Genomic DNA, 15,447 nt, shown 5'->3' with positions numbered 1-15,447 from the left:
TTTTTGTATCATCTCATGTAAATGTATCGATGTACAATTGCTAATGAGCCTTAATAAAATAAATAAAAAAAAAAAAAATAAATGATTAATATTACAATGGGCCTTGTTTGTAAAAACATATGATGGAATGCCAAACGAGTTTTGTGAATAGGATTAAACATTTTTAACAAGTTTTTGTGAAATCTCCGTAGTCTCGGATTTAACAAGTTAACGGCTTGTAGCTTAGTTTTACCCTCCGTGGCATAAAGTGCACGTAAAGCTCCCGGTTTTCCGTTTGATCCTTTTCCAGAATACGAGAGCATAGATATGCATGAAATAGATTACGTATTGAACTAGTCCTTATATACTTCAGATTCTTATATAGCATAAATCAAGACAAATAAAAAAAAATTGCTTTAATGGTTTATATGATTTATATTAGATTAGACAATTTTTGAATTTGAAATCATTCTTCTAAAAATGTTTCTTATGTTCTCATCTTGTAGGATATTCTTATGCTAACAAATTAAAATTAAAACTAGACTATCAGCTGAACTGCATCGCCTTTCATTAAGATATAAATGAAATCCAGAACGAACAGATGATATATAATCGTAGCTAATTTTATAAAATCCTAATTTGGTAGAAACCTAATTGGATTCAATCCCATAACGTCCACATACCCGATTATCAGTCTCAACCTTGATTGTAACATAATCATCCAACATCTTATCTGTAGCCAGTTAAAACGTAAAATAACGCTACATTCCAGCTAATGGTCCAGAATCCCATGCTAATCCGTGGTAATTAAAATAAATCTTCGACTGCAAGTACCGTGAAAGCGTGTTTAGAAATGAGGGCAGACATCTAAATGCTAACGTGCTTGCATTGGGCTACATAATACATCTGGTATAATAGATTGTATTCCGGAGAGCATTCCAGCTCTCTGGTTAGTGATGTTAAGCTTGCATGAGCAGATTTTCACTAGCACATCTCTGTGTAAAGAAAAGTCATAGTTGCTGAGACCTTCCCCATGGGTATCGTGCTTTTATGTCATCATATCACCTTGACCTGTGTTGTGAATACGTTTGCAATAGTGTATATAGTTCATTATTTTTATGGCCTGTGAATTTTTCATAAATTTTGCGCAGTTATGTTAGTTATCGTTGTAGCGAGTTTCGTATAAAGTTTTTTTTTTGAAATCGAAAATTCTTAACATTTCATTACATTTGTTTTAGTCATGCTGGAATTTCAACGATCACATAAGGTCGCATAAAGCCCTCATAATTTGTTTATTTTTTTAAACGTTTATTATATGTACTTTTATTTTCTTTACTTATTAAATTCGAGGCAATTTTTTTGAATCTTTTATATTATTTCATTCATATGTTTAGTTTTTTCTTCCATCAGCATTGGTGCCCGAAATCTCGATTCTTTGATATGCCGGTTTCGTCAGGAGGTTCTCCTGTACTGTTTCCAACAATGCATATGTCCATAATGCGCAGATATATAGAATACTATTCATCCCTATACGCCTAGCTTCAAACCTTCGACTTTTCTATCAAAGTCCATTGAGCCATCAGTTTCATACAACACTAAAAGTTACGCAAACGATCTAAGATTAATACTTCCAGCTTAGCCATAGCTAAGCTAAGGACCTTAGTCCTATTTGTATACAATGATTATCTAGGGCATTAATAAACCATCTAAACTAACGAGGCAAAGAGTTATCCAGCAATTATCAGGATAGATTACAATAATGACTGCGAATGTACTGCACCCACTTATAAATTGCTATTTCATTAGTTGCTTTCCATATCATTCTATTTATTAGACTGCATGGATTCATTAGGAATTGCCGTAACATATTGCTATTGAAATATTAATTAACATGGTTAGGTTAGTTTGGGATTAATGAATAAAATATTCTCTTATAATTTACCGTTGCGATGAGCGGAAATAATAAGTGCATATAAATGCTATCTTTTCGAATCATAGTTCGTTGCCAGTAGCAATCAATTTTTTTAAATACATCAATGTTATGTTTTATAGGATATTTCCTATGACTATATATTATGACTATATGACTACTTACGTACTTTCCCTTTATGTATTTCTGGTTTTGGATATGAAAACTGTAAATTTAACTAAGCCATTAATTAATCTATACTAATACTAGCTGCGCCCCGCGGTTTCACCCGCGTAAGTCCGTATCCCGTAGGAATATCGGGATAAAAAATAGATGTTGGCCGATTCTCAGACCTACCCAATATGCTTACCAAATTTCAGAGGAATCGGTCAAGCCGTTTCGGAGGAGTATGGCAACGAAAACTGTGACACGAGAATTTTATATATATAGATTATAAAGCTGAACAGTTTGATTGCTTGTTTGTTTGAACACACTTATCTCAGGAACTACTGGTCCGATTTGAAAAATTATTTTAGTGTTAGATAGCCTGAGGCCTCCGGCAACAAGCTACGTAGTGACACGGTTTTTAACATGGAAATCATAGAATATCGCTGTCATCTATCTATATAATTATACATTTGACTATGTGTGTAAAACTGCGAATGCTAGCTTGATTATAGAGAAAACTTAGTATTCAAATATATATATAACTGAAACATGTTTGATATTTATGATATTATACTCGTACACATCCCATTTGAATTACATACAATAAAAAGTCAAATTGTATATATACTTTATTTATACAGAGATAAGGTTCCAATTTATATCTCGAGAAAGAAGGTTCGATGCTTTTTATCGTTTCGGATTGATTCTCTCAAGTAAATAAGGTGAATAATACGTCTATAGATGTGACTCCAATCGGACTTATAGGATCCTTTATGTCACACTATTGTATCGTTTTTTGCCTTCACTTCACACTGTATAATTTTACTGAGTTTGCCAAGTATCATGGACGTTTTAAAATTCAATTTCCGATCTTTTTCTCGAAAAACTTATACGTTTATATCAAATGGAATGATTTTTATTTGGTACTTGGTTTTTTTACTCACAGTCGAAGCTGCGGCTAAAACTAGTTATGTGAATATTAATATATGATACTTTTTTTATTCTTTTTACATTTTAGCATACCAGGATTTTTCCGAATATTTATTAATTAATGGTTTTATTTAATTTTCTGCAACAGTAATTTTCGAAAAAAAATTATTGTCCTAGACTATGTCATAACGATCATATATGTATAATTATGTAAAGGTAGATTTGTCTAATATAAAATTTAAACTATTAAATCTGTAATTTGATTATTATAATTAACTAGCGGTCCACCCCGACTTCACCCGTCGTACATATATAGCCTATAGCCTTCCTCAATAAATGGGCTATCTAACACTGAAATAATTTCAAATCGGACCAGTAGTTCCTAAGATTTACTATGATAAGTCAAAAAAATTTCCACACGTTCATAGCGATATTTTCTCTTATTTATTCCAATAAAATCGAATCACAACAGACATAGTTACAATATTGGGCAGGTTTCACATAAAATTAAGTGAAATGCGATAAAAATCAGTGTCCGATTATTATCTTGCTTCGAATTCTTTATGGCTATTAAAAATATTAATTATAATACTCCATAAATATATAACTCGTTGACATCCATAACAAGCCATAAATATGTAGGTTTTATAATGCCCATGTGAACTATCGAATTTCAATTAAATTTTTGTTTTGATAAGCATCGCGGTGACCATTTTATCTTGAGCCGTGAATATTTTTCAAGTATGGGAATGTACTGGTATTTTTAATACCCAGTCGATTATTGGAGGCCAAGTTATTTTCGTCAGTGTTTGTTATTGTCGATAAAGTCGATTTATTAAAGTTATATTGCGTATTGTTTGGGATGAAGACTTGATATGGAAATTTGAAAAGCAAGTTGTAACATGTACATATAATGTTACAAGATATGACAGGTATTTTTATGTTCGCCTTTTCAATATAAATTATCAATAAGAAGAATATTTATTATAATGAAAGTTTTAGACAAAATATATATCAGAATTTCATTATAAAAAATTAAGCCATTTTGATAGTTATGAGTAGTTTAAAGATATTGTACGAGAAATAACATTGATTATATTTGTAACCAAATTTCGTTGACCCTTGATTGACTTTCTATTTGAAAAATAATTTTTATTATCGATTCGGTAGATCCATAAATAACTCCTTACAACGTCATAAACTCACAAATTAAAAACTTTGCCCATTTGTCCTATCCAATCTTATTCTTTTTATATTATAAATGCGAAAGTTTGTGAGGATGAGTGTATGTTTGTTACTCTTTCACGCAAAAACTGCTGTACGGATTTATATGAAATTTCGTACGTAGATATCTAGACAATAGTAATAACACATACGCAACTTTTTAAACCGATATTCCTACGGGATACGGACTTACGCGGATGAAACCGCCGGGCGCAGCTAGTATATCATAAATTGATGTTATAGCAGGTATCTAGTATCCAAATAGTTATCACATTACATTATTCACTCCGCTTCACATCGATTCAATTTTAGTCACATCTAGCCACTTAGGCATTCTAACATTACTAGACTAGACTTTCGTCTATTTCAGGCTTATGTGAAGTATTATCTGTATCACGTTAGAATAACTTCGACGAAGGCTTTTAGAGAGCTGGAGCGTCAGTTCAGTTTTGGCTATAAAGGCAGATAGATGAATGATAATTTAGTGGTCTAGAAACACGTGTTTTTTATTATTTATTTCTAAATATAAATATTAATAAAGAGTACTTGATTTCGATACGATATATATTATAATGTCTCTGATTTTACCTTTCTTGATTATCATACTATGTGCGATTTATCTGACAGATATGGTAACCAGAACATAATAAGCTATGATAGTGTACTATAGGTGTTCCTTAAATCGTTCCAATGAATAAATGTTATAATGAATGGAATGTAGGGTCAAAGAAAAAGTAAAAACATATAAGAGAAACGTTTAATATCTCATCCACACGTGTAAGACTCTATTGGTTGTATTCTATGAAATATTTCAATGTGCATTCTGTAGAAAAGTTATGGATATTGTGGTTATATATAAGTATACTTGCAAGCCCCTACGTAACATACACGTTGACGCGTGTATGGTAACTTTATATAACGTAGAATCTTTGCAATATAATATAATATCATTTGAATATTATATTATAACATTTGTTAATAACGTCTTACAAATTTTTGGAACAAGATTCTTATCAAAATTTTGGTGGGAGAATTTAATGGGACAAGGCATCAGCTTTAAAAAAATCTGTTCACCACAACAGTAATACGGGGCCAAACACAATAGAGTCGAAAGAACCTGCTCCAATTTTGAAGTCGATAATAAATTTGAATACCAAAATCTAACCAGTTGGTTACTCATAAAGCCTTATCACAGTCATCTGTGAATGTTCCTGTGCGGTGGTGATGACTTACCATCAGGCGAACCACCAGCTCAGTTGCCCGCTATGACATAAAAAGCTGTCATGTCTCGTGACCGATCGCATGCGGCATGCGAATATATCGCGCTTAATGACACACGCATTGTGATGGCCCCATTAAAAGGATAAGAATACAATGCATAGGAAATAGCCATCCGGCCCTTTCTCTAGGAATAGGCATTCGCACATGCTTATAATATAAGTTTAATTTATTTCACGATAATCGTTTTAAATTCTTATTGCGATAACCATTTTCTGGATGAGACATGTGATTCAATAGGGGTGATTCTATTTGGATATTTAATTATAATAGTATTTTCTTGTGTCTGATTTTACTTGAGTATTGTACATTTGGAAATTAAAGGCTTTTTAACGGATTGTCAAGCGATTTTTTCATTATATTATAGACCCGACGTTTCGAACACTTTACAACGAGCGTGGTCACGGGGAGATAATATAATGAATAAATCGCGTTTTAAATCCGTTAGAAAGTCTTTAATGTCTAAATATTTAATTAGCGATGAAAAATACAAAACAAAAGAATATCATAAAACGACCGCAATACTATGAAGTCCCTATAAGTGACTAATGGATTTCATATAGTCGACTCATTCTTTACATACTAGATATGTGGATGTATAAACTACATAAAATATATTTCAAAGGTCGTTTACATTTAATATCTTGTGTTATTAAAACTTCGCTCCAATAACAATTAATTCCTTTTTACGCCTCGTAAAAAGCTCCTTATCTCAAACAATGGATATAACAGTGTCCATTTGAAATCAAAACAGATGGAAAAAGCGTCAAACAAAAACCGTAACAATTGACATTATTTCAAGATGGACGACCATTTAAAATCAGCTTTTCTCACGCACCGCTCGAGCCGCACATTTCGGTCCCGAATACTAATAAGTTAATCTTTTATATCACGTTCTCGTGAAACAAAGAAGGCAAGTATGAGATAAGGCGGCCAGCGTAAGTTGATCCCCCGTTGATAGCATCTAATTTAAAAGCTTTGGCCGTTCAAAGACCAAGCGACCTGGTCTCGCGCGGCGGTCGTGTAAGGCTGTATTAAATAGTGGCGGAATATGAAAGGATCCGTACTTTGAATATTAAACAGTGTTTCTATGGTCCAGTTGCGAGGACCGGTGATGTGAAAAGGGATTTTTGTGACGGTCCAAATGATAATCTAGGTGTAAATAGCCTCTTTAGTGGAACGTGGGGTTGGGGTGTGGAATAATATGGATGATTATCTCGCTTCTGGGTTACGTGTAATTTTTGACTTTGAGTGAATACTACATTTTAGCTTAATGCAGAAATAAACGTGGAACTTCACGTTTGAACATTCACATGTCCCACTGAGAAATATTAACTTTGAGTTATGGAAGAAATAATCAAATTATTTATTCTTATTATAATTAGCTGTAGAGTATGTTTGAATGTGATAATCTCCTGAACTCTGTTTCGAATTGTAAAATTCTTGTTGTGGTAATTAACTAAACAAATGGACATTTATTTAGATTAAGATATATATAAAATCATGACGTGGGTGACCGTGGGGCATAACTAGATATTTATACTCATCATATTGCTGATTAGGTTTTTTTGCACATGTAACTGTGTCTGTATATCTGTTCATAAACACGCGTAATCACTTAATCACTTAAGTGATTTAGATAGCTTGATAGCTTGAGACCTGAGAAAAGACATGGGATAGCTTATATCCCGGAAATCCAATAGAAACGGGGACTATGGGGGCTTTCCTTCGAAAACGCGTGCGAAGTCGCGAGCGCAAAGCCAGTATATTAAATAAACAAACAGCCAAACACTCAAACATTAACGCAATGCTCCTATGAATCACGACGAAGTTGGAACAAATTGAATATACCACACGCATTCACTGAGAAAAGCGCTGACTCATCGCGTACAATCACATCTAATGAATTGTCTAATTCCCCTGACAGTATGTTAATAGCCAGTGTTTTGTGGATTTGACATACATACCAAGACGGTGAAATGCTTAAAATTTACCAAACAGCTGTGCCCGCGACTTCAAATTTGATACGGAGATTGTTTGAGCCCCAATAAAGGATATAGGTTAGTTTTTATCCTGGAAAATCCACAAGGCAGTGAACTATGACTACCCGGACGGTATATCGTTTTCTTTTCCACTTCGCCAATGCTAGTCACACTAAGTGAAATTTTGTTTGTCTGGATGTTTGTCCGTCAATTACGCTGAAACGACTGAACAAACTTTGATGAAATTTGATATACAGACAGGGTAGGAGCTGACGTGGGTGACAGGATACTTTTTATCCCGATTAAAGGCTCTTTTGGGATAAAACAGGTATATTGATATCCTAGCGGAGCCGAGACGAGCGTCTAATATAAAAATAAAATATAATAGTTTAAAAAAACTATAAAACACGCTTTAACAAAAATCATATTTTGCAAATTGAAAACTGGAATAATTTTATCAAATTAGTGTATTGTCATCGGTCCTCAATAAATCTACAAAGTTTGAACGAAATCTGGCCGTTTAAAGTGGGTCAAAATCGCGCCCAAAGAAGTCAGTTACAAACAAACAAACATACAAACAAACAAACATACAAACAAACAAACATACAGGTGAAGCTAATAAAAAGCGTGTAATAAGTCTGAGTCTTCACGATACAAGCTAACTTTGTTTGGATAATTGCGTTGAAGCTAGGTGTGTGTAAAATGTGCAGTGTGCACCCAAGTGTTGATTACAATGATGTAGTTTTTAAATAAATGTATTTTCATTTCATTTTCAAATAAACATTAATCCTTTTAGTGATTCCACTTTGTTAATATCGGAAATAATATAAAAGCGTTATTTACGAATCTGCATTATTAAACACGAAAATGAAATTTTAAAAATAAAAAATATATTTTCGTTAAAAGTAAAAAAAATTGTCTTATTCTTATAAGAATTACATTTATATTACACGTGCTTATTCCTAAAACTAACTAGATAGATAGTTTTCCAATACAGAAAATACGTTTATTATTAACACATAAAAATAAAAAAAAATAAATAAACAATTGAGGTCACATAAGTAGGTACTTATATGCCATAATTAGGCCTTCCACTCTATGTAATAACACTGATACAGTCTATCAAATCATCATAGTAAAAAGTACTATACTGTTCCCATGCTAGCCATTGTTCCCGCCATATATTTCCAACAATAAAATTCATATCTACAACACAACAGACGCAAATTACAATCAAAAGCTTAAACCTAAATGCTTATTCAGAATCAATTGGCCGAAGTAATGAAGACATTACGTTTGAGATCGATCCAAAGATAATCGCGGGTACATCACGATGTGCGGTACCGGTTGAAACCAGTTTTGGGCCTCCGTGTAGATCGTACCTGCAATGAGAATTAAACCGTATGCACTAAGTGTTTAAGTGCGTTTTTATTTAACGGTTTCTAGTTAATATTTCAACGTGGAGTGGTAGTAGGCTGACCCTGTGTGAGTAACTGATAAACATAATTACGTCTATAAGGTAGCAATTAAAATGGCTTCCTATTATTATATAATGACAGGTTGAATATAATGTCAAAGCCAAGGCCAGTGCTGAATTATTCGGCAAGTCTTTACGAGACTGCTTACTTAGAATTTTATACAAACTATTAATTTAGAAGATATAATACTCCGCCCCTAAAACAGAATAGTATTCGTATAGAACCATGTTAATTTTTATTCCAATGTATATAATTTATAATCGCCTTTGGTACAATGGTTAATGTGAGCGTAGAATCGAGGGGTCATGTGTACAATTCCCGGTTAGGTGATTCAGAGAAAAAAATGTATCAGTCCAGCGGCACACAGAAGGCTGATCACCTACTTGTCCATAAAAATAATATATAAATGAAACAGATGTATGTCATCTGCCTCATACCCTTCTATTAGACACGAGACTTTATTATATTACTACATAGTATAAAAAAAGTCATTTTCTTTATCCCTATGTATGTTTAAATCTTTAAAACTACGCAGCGGATTTTGTTGGGGTTTTTTAATAGATAGAGTGATTCAAGAGGATGGTTTATATGTATAATAACTTCTATTAAACTACTACGAAAATAAAGCGTGCGAAACCGCGGGCAAAAGCTAGTTTGTACATAAAGTTAAGTTGCTAAGTATAGGATGGACCTAGCCAAGGTGTGTGTTTATCCTTGTATAAATTTAAAACTTTTTAACGGATTTTAAACGCGATTTATTCATTATATTAGCGAGCGAGGTCACGGGGCGACTGGTCTCCCGTGTGGAGTGAAAGTGTTCGAAACGTCGGGTTAATGATATAATGAATAAATCGCGTTTAAAATCCGTTAAAAAGTTTTTAATTTCTAAATGTATAATACTCGCGTAAAATCAAACACAAGAAAATACTATACGTTTATCCTTTTATTGGCAAAGGAATCTCAAAATTCCTTGCGGAAGCTTCGATCAATTCAGTTATCTAAACAGATTTGAACCATGTTCTTAGAATTTGCCTCCGTTTGTATTCGGATAGAAATATTAAAACACTTAAACGTTCTTAAGCGCAGCCGTGTAAGTAGCTTGTATGTTATAAAGTTCTGTAATGCCATATTAATTATAATTTAATCTAGCCTATGTCATAATTTTTAACCTCATATGATTAAACCCTCTTTTATTGCAAAATACCCAAACTTAAACTTCCAAGACCTTACTTAACTTACTCGCTTAACCATTAAACAATCGTGTTGTCGATCAATTAAACATCACTAATATATGTGTAAAACAAAACCTTAACTAATATAGAATTCAGGTAGAGAACTAAGCAAATAGCAATTACATCATATCGCCATTATGGAATAAACTTGCTAGTGTTGTACCTGTTATATCGATAAGTCATTGCATCTAGATTTGATCCCGGCTATAACAGATAAATTTGACATAATATGCCACTTAGTAAAATGTAGGTCTCTAATGCTTTCTCGGCCCGCCAATAATCTATTAATGCTTGTTACCTTTTGCCCGGGTTGCCTGGAAGAGATCATTTCTGAGTCATAAGGCCGCTATACAAATTGTACTCTTTTTTTATCTTTTTATTAATATATTTTTTAAGTTTCCTGTATAATTTTTTTTGAAGGGTAATAAATAAATAAATGACTTTTAGTCCAACGACACATTCAAATCGTTGTTTCTTATGTAAAATAAATAAAAAGTTTTTGTGTGTTTAAATAATTGCTAATATTATTCTCATTTTATACACAACGGTGACGTAACGGTTCTTTATCGGTATTTGTTCTTTATATGCCAAAATGAGACGTTAAATTTGAGGTGTGTTAAACTTTCTAAAATTCGTATACATTTGACACATAATACGTGACGTTTTATTGTTAGTTTATTGTTATTACATCTTGCCTTTGCGACATTATATTCAAGTTACAAGTTATTTAAGTATTAGTAAATAATTCTACTTCTTCTAAATAATTCTTCTTTAACAAGAAAATACCGTTAACCAATAAGAAATTTAACATTTCTTATATATTTTACTTCTTGTGACAATATCAAGTATTTGACAAGAATAAGATTAATTTCGCCATCGCAATCAGTCATTGACTACGTGTGCTGTTTTGTACTATCGGTTTCATTCAACTAGATCTTTTTAACGACTTACGCTAAAAAAAAAACATTACTATCGTATTCTATATTTTACATACTTCATTCAATTAGTGCTTCTTATAAGAAAAATTGCGATAAATCGGAAAACATCGATACTATCCCGTACAACACTAAATTGATCAGATACCTGTAAGGTCCAACCCGTCGGCTTATTAGAATTCGGGACCAACTTTTAGGGCCCAAGTTTCGATTTGTATCTATGCACGTACGTGCCCGCATTAGAATTATATAATTATAGACGACGTTATAGTTATCATTAATTAAAATATTTCAATAAGGATGTCCTTGTATCGATAAAACTGTTTAATTAAATTTAATATAAGCGGGTTTTTTTATTGTTGCAAAACGTAACTAATCTTCAATGGATTGTTTAGTGTTATATTTATTTTTTATAGAGGCGAAAGGTCTGCAATTGACATTACGCCTCTCCAAATGTTCATGGGCGGTGGTAGCGCTTACCATCAGGCGACCCATCAGCTCCATTGCCGACTATGACATAAAAAAAATATATTTGTTGTTAATGCTTATAAAAATAAATTAAGTAGAGAGTTGAAAGATATTGTTATCTTATTTCTATAAATAAAATGCTGTGTCATCAAAGACAAAAGAATAATTAAGGTCTGACAGCTGAGTTTGTAGGCGTTACTTGAAAACATTATTTGCTTATTCAGTAAGTCGTAAGAAGTTGGTATCTTTGCATATTTATAGTCCCGTTGAGAGTAACAATTTTGCATCAATTACTAATCCTTTGATAAATTTTTATAAGCAATGAAAAAAGCAAAATTTAATATATTAGACACAATGTATAGAGAAGCAAACTATCAACTTTGCGTAATATACACTTAAAATATAAAGCTGAAGAGTGTTTGTTTGTTCGAACGCGCTGATCCCAGGAACTACTGGTTCAAGTTTAAAAATTAAAAATTTGTTATTTTGTTGTTGTTTTATATGTTGTAAAAAGCTTTAGGCTTTGTAACATCATGTACAGATTGGATGAAACCGCGGGGCACAACCAGCCAATCAATAAAGAGACCAAAGAAATAGCTATAATCTATTTTACGGATATAAATAGGCGATTATTTGAGATCAGTATCCTTTTCCTTACCTTTCTCAGTCCATTCCTTTGTTCCTATCGTCAATCCTTTCCTCATCCTTCAAAAGCGAGCTGCGCATTAGCAGAGGAACGACATCTGCGAATTTTTTTTTTTTTTTTTTTATGTCACAGCGGGCAGCTGAGCTGGTGGTTCGCCTGATGGTAAGCGATCACCACCGCCCATAAACATTCGCATAGGTAGTACCTCTGTGAATGCGCTGCCCGCTTTTATGGGGTAAGGGAAAAAGGAAAGGATTAACGACTGGAAAGAAGGAATGGACTAGGACGGGTGAGGAAAAGGAAACGGGCCTAAATATTCATGGGTGGAACCATCAGGGGAATCACCAGCTCAACTGTTCGCTGTGACATAAAAAAATAACAATTAATTTTCCTACCCCTATACATATAGCCTTATACCTAGTCAACACGTATATATCTTGAAATCGTATAGGTTTTTTGGATGAAGCTAACTTATATGTGTATATACGTATATTTTTACATATCGTAGTAAATATAATATAATAATATTCACTTGCCTTCTATAAGGATCTCCTTTATCAATATTTTTCACAATCGTTTGTATGTCACCCGCATTTAACAATTCCCTAAGCAATCTCTTTGACAAATATACCCTTTTCCGTTTAATACACAACTCTTCAATACTAACCCGACGTCACATTCAAATTCCAAAACTATCTCCATAATAATAAGGATTAAAATCACTTCAGGAAATACGCATCAACGATTGACAGACATCTATGACAAGTACACAAGGAGAAATGATTTTGCCGACGCTACTTGGAGACTCAAACGTTTATCGACCTTATTCTCTATGAAATAAAGTACACAATTGATAAACGCGAGTGGACAATACATTGAAGCTTTTATTCTTCAAAGACAATGAGACAAAGCAGTCAAGATTTCTTCTCAAGTTAAATAGTGGCTTATTGTTACACCGTTATTTTGCGTAAGGGTTTTGTATTCAAAGTTTTCATTGCTGAATGTAATTACGTGTAAAAGTTGATAGGTTCAAGTGCTTTACGGCTGTCTCTTTACGGTGATGATGGAGTACTGAGTATTTAGACACTTATAAAACAAAAGAATGCGGCTGGATAATTAAACGTCTGCCTTTAGTAAAACTGTTTGACAGGTACATATGTATTCAAGTATTATATTCACTATAGATATATATCTTTTTTTACAATATTTACTACTGCCGCGCGGTTTCAGCTCCGGACGAAGCCATGGGTAATAGCAAGTATTTATATAGCCCATATCTTATTTTGATGAATAAGCTATGTTATTGCGTAGTTTCATTAAAATCCATTCAGTAGTTTATCGTAAATATTCATCCATTCCAATTCAATCCATTACAAACTTCCGCGTCAATAATATAAGTAGAATTGATATATTTTTATTATAGCTTTGAAATTATATTTTGATATCATATTATAAAAATGCTACTATAATGTAATACCCAAATTTTCAATACTACGTGATTTGTTAAAACTATCGTCTTATTTAAACCTATAACATGTCTAAGTCTGGTCATTTGCCAACTTAGAGAGCTAATTGGGTAAATTACCAAGGTTATTTATTTAGAAGCGCAAGTCGTAAATATCGAAAACATTAACCGTCCGTTAGCCCACGGTAAACCGAGCTAAGTTTCACCAATCCCAATAAATGGGCAGCGAAAAGAGACTGATCATTGGGCACATAATGTCCTCATTAATATATATTTACATACAATTTGAGGCGATCTAAAGCGATCTTGTTAATAAATAGTGATCGTGACTCTTGGGCACTGCATCATGATGAGGGGACTTCGTGTTTTCCAGCACGACGAGGGTTAATAATGATGTCTCTATCGGAGCTGTAGGTTTGAAGAGGGACGGAGAGATGTAAATCGCCTGTCGGCGGGGTTAGCTTTTGTTTTAGTGGCGTAATGAATCCGTCGATGGCCCGTATCAATTTTGAGTCGCGATGTTACACGATTTAGTCGTTTTTTGACTATCTCGGATCTTGCTTTATGTCGTACATCCTTGAAGCAGAGTTAAACGTGATTTATTGATAGACTGTTTCTATGTTGGGGATACTGTTTTGCTTACATTTGAAGAAATAGACAAACCTACAAATATTTATAAGAGACATGGAAATAAACTGAAACAGAGAATAAAGGAATTAGTAATAAACCAGATAAGAAACCAAAGAAGAAAAGAAGAAATACCTATTCTCAATTGTTATACTTTCTTAATTTAACGTTATCATGAATTATAATCATATTAATACTATAAATGTGAAAGTCCATATGTTTGTCTGTCTGTTGCTCTTTGACACCTGCACCGAATTGAATCAAGTTCGATAATTCAAATTAATATATCGAAAATCCAGGGTCAAAAGAGGGCTACTTCATTTTCAAATCAATTTCCAAAAGGGATATGGGATGAAAGATTTTCTTCGTGGTGTTATACGTGAAACGGAATATTGATTAAAAAATACTAGCTCGGCTTGGCTCCGCCTGTGTTTACCTTGGATAAAAAAAAATATAGCTTATACGACTCATAGATAGCGTGACTTACCATTGGTAAAACATGTTTTTACTTTGAATAATTATTAAGGTTTAGAATATATCGCGATTCTATTTCCCCTCACCCTCCCCCTCCTACAATGTCACAAACTCACTAACTTAACCTATTTATAAAATAGTATTACAGATTACACATTTTTTCTTTAAAACTTCCTAAGAAAACGCTTCATTCCAAACCAGTAAGCATTTTAAAAACGTAAGCTTATAAACAGTTTGTAATATTGAATACTTCGTGTTTTATTGCGCATAAAGCTGGGGTTGCGATATTCCATTTACTGTGAACGCAAGGATGCGATGAATACAAGACCGCGCATCGTTCACACCACGGGTTCTGTAGAATACTATTATTTAAGAAAGAAAGAAAGAAAGAATGTTTGTTTAACACCACCATATTTACACACACTTAAAATTAAAATTAAGAAGTGAACTTATTACTAATCAGAGTGGTGCTTAAAAGGGTAATGCGCAGAGCTGATTTTCAGTAGCCTCTTGTTGGAGTGCCAGTCAGAAGAAATAAACATACATACATGCATACATTATATAAACAATACAAACTAACTCATAGATTGTTTAAAACCAAACTAGTATTTAAACTGAATATTATATACTTAGTCTGGCCATAAATACTGTT

Source organism: Zerene cesonia, chromosome 8 (genome assembly GCF_012273895.1).
Source record: "Zerene cesonia ecotype Mississippi chromosome 8, Zerene_cesonia_1.1, whole genome shotgun sequence".
Classification (NCBI taxonomy): Eukaryota; Metazoa; Arthropoda; class Insecta; order Lepidoptera; family Pieridae; genus Zerene; species Zerene cesonia.
Note: the sequence above shows the minus strand (reverse complement) of the source record.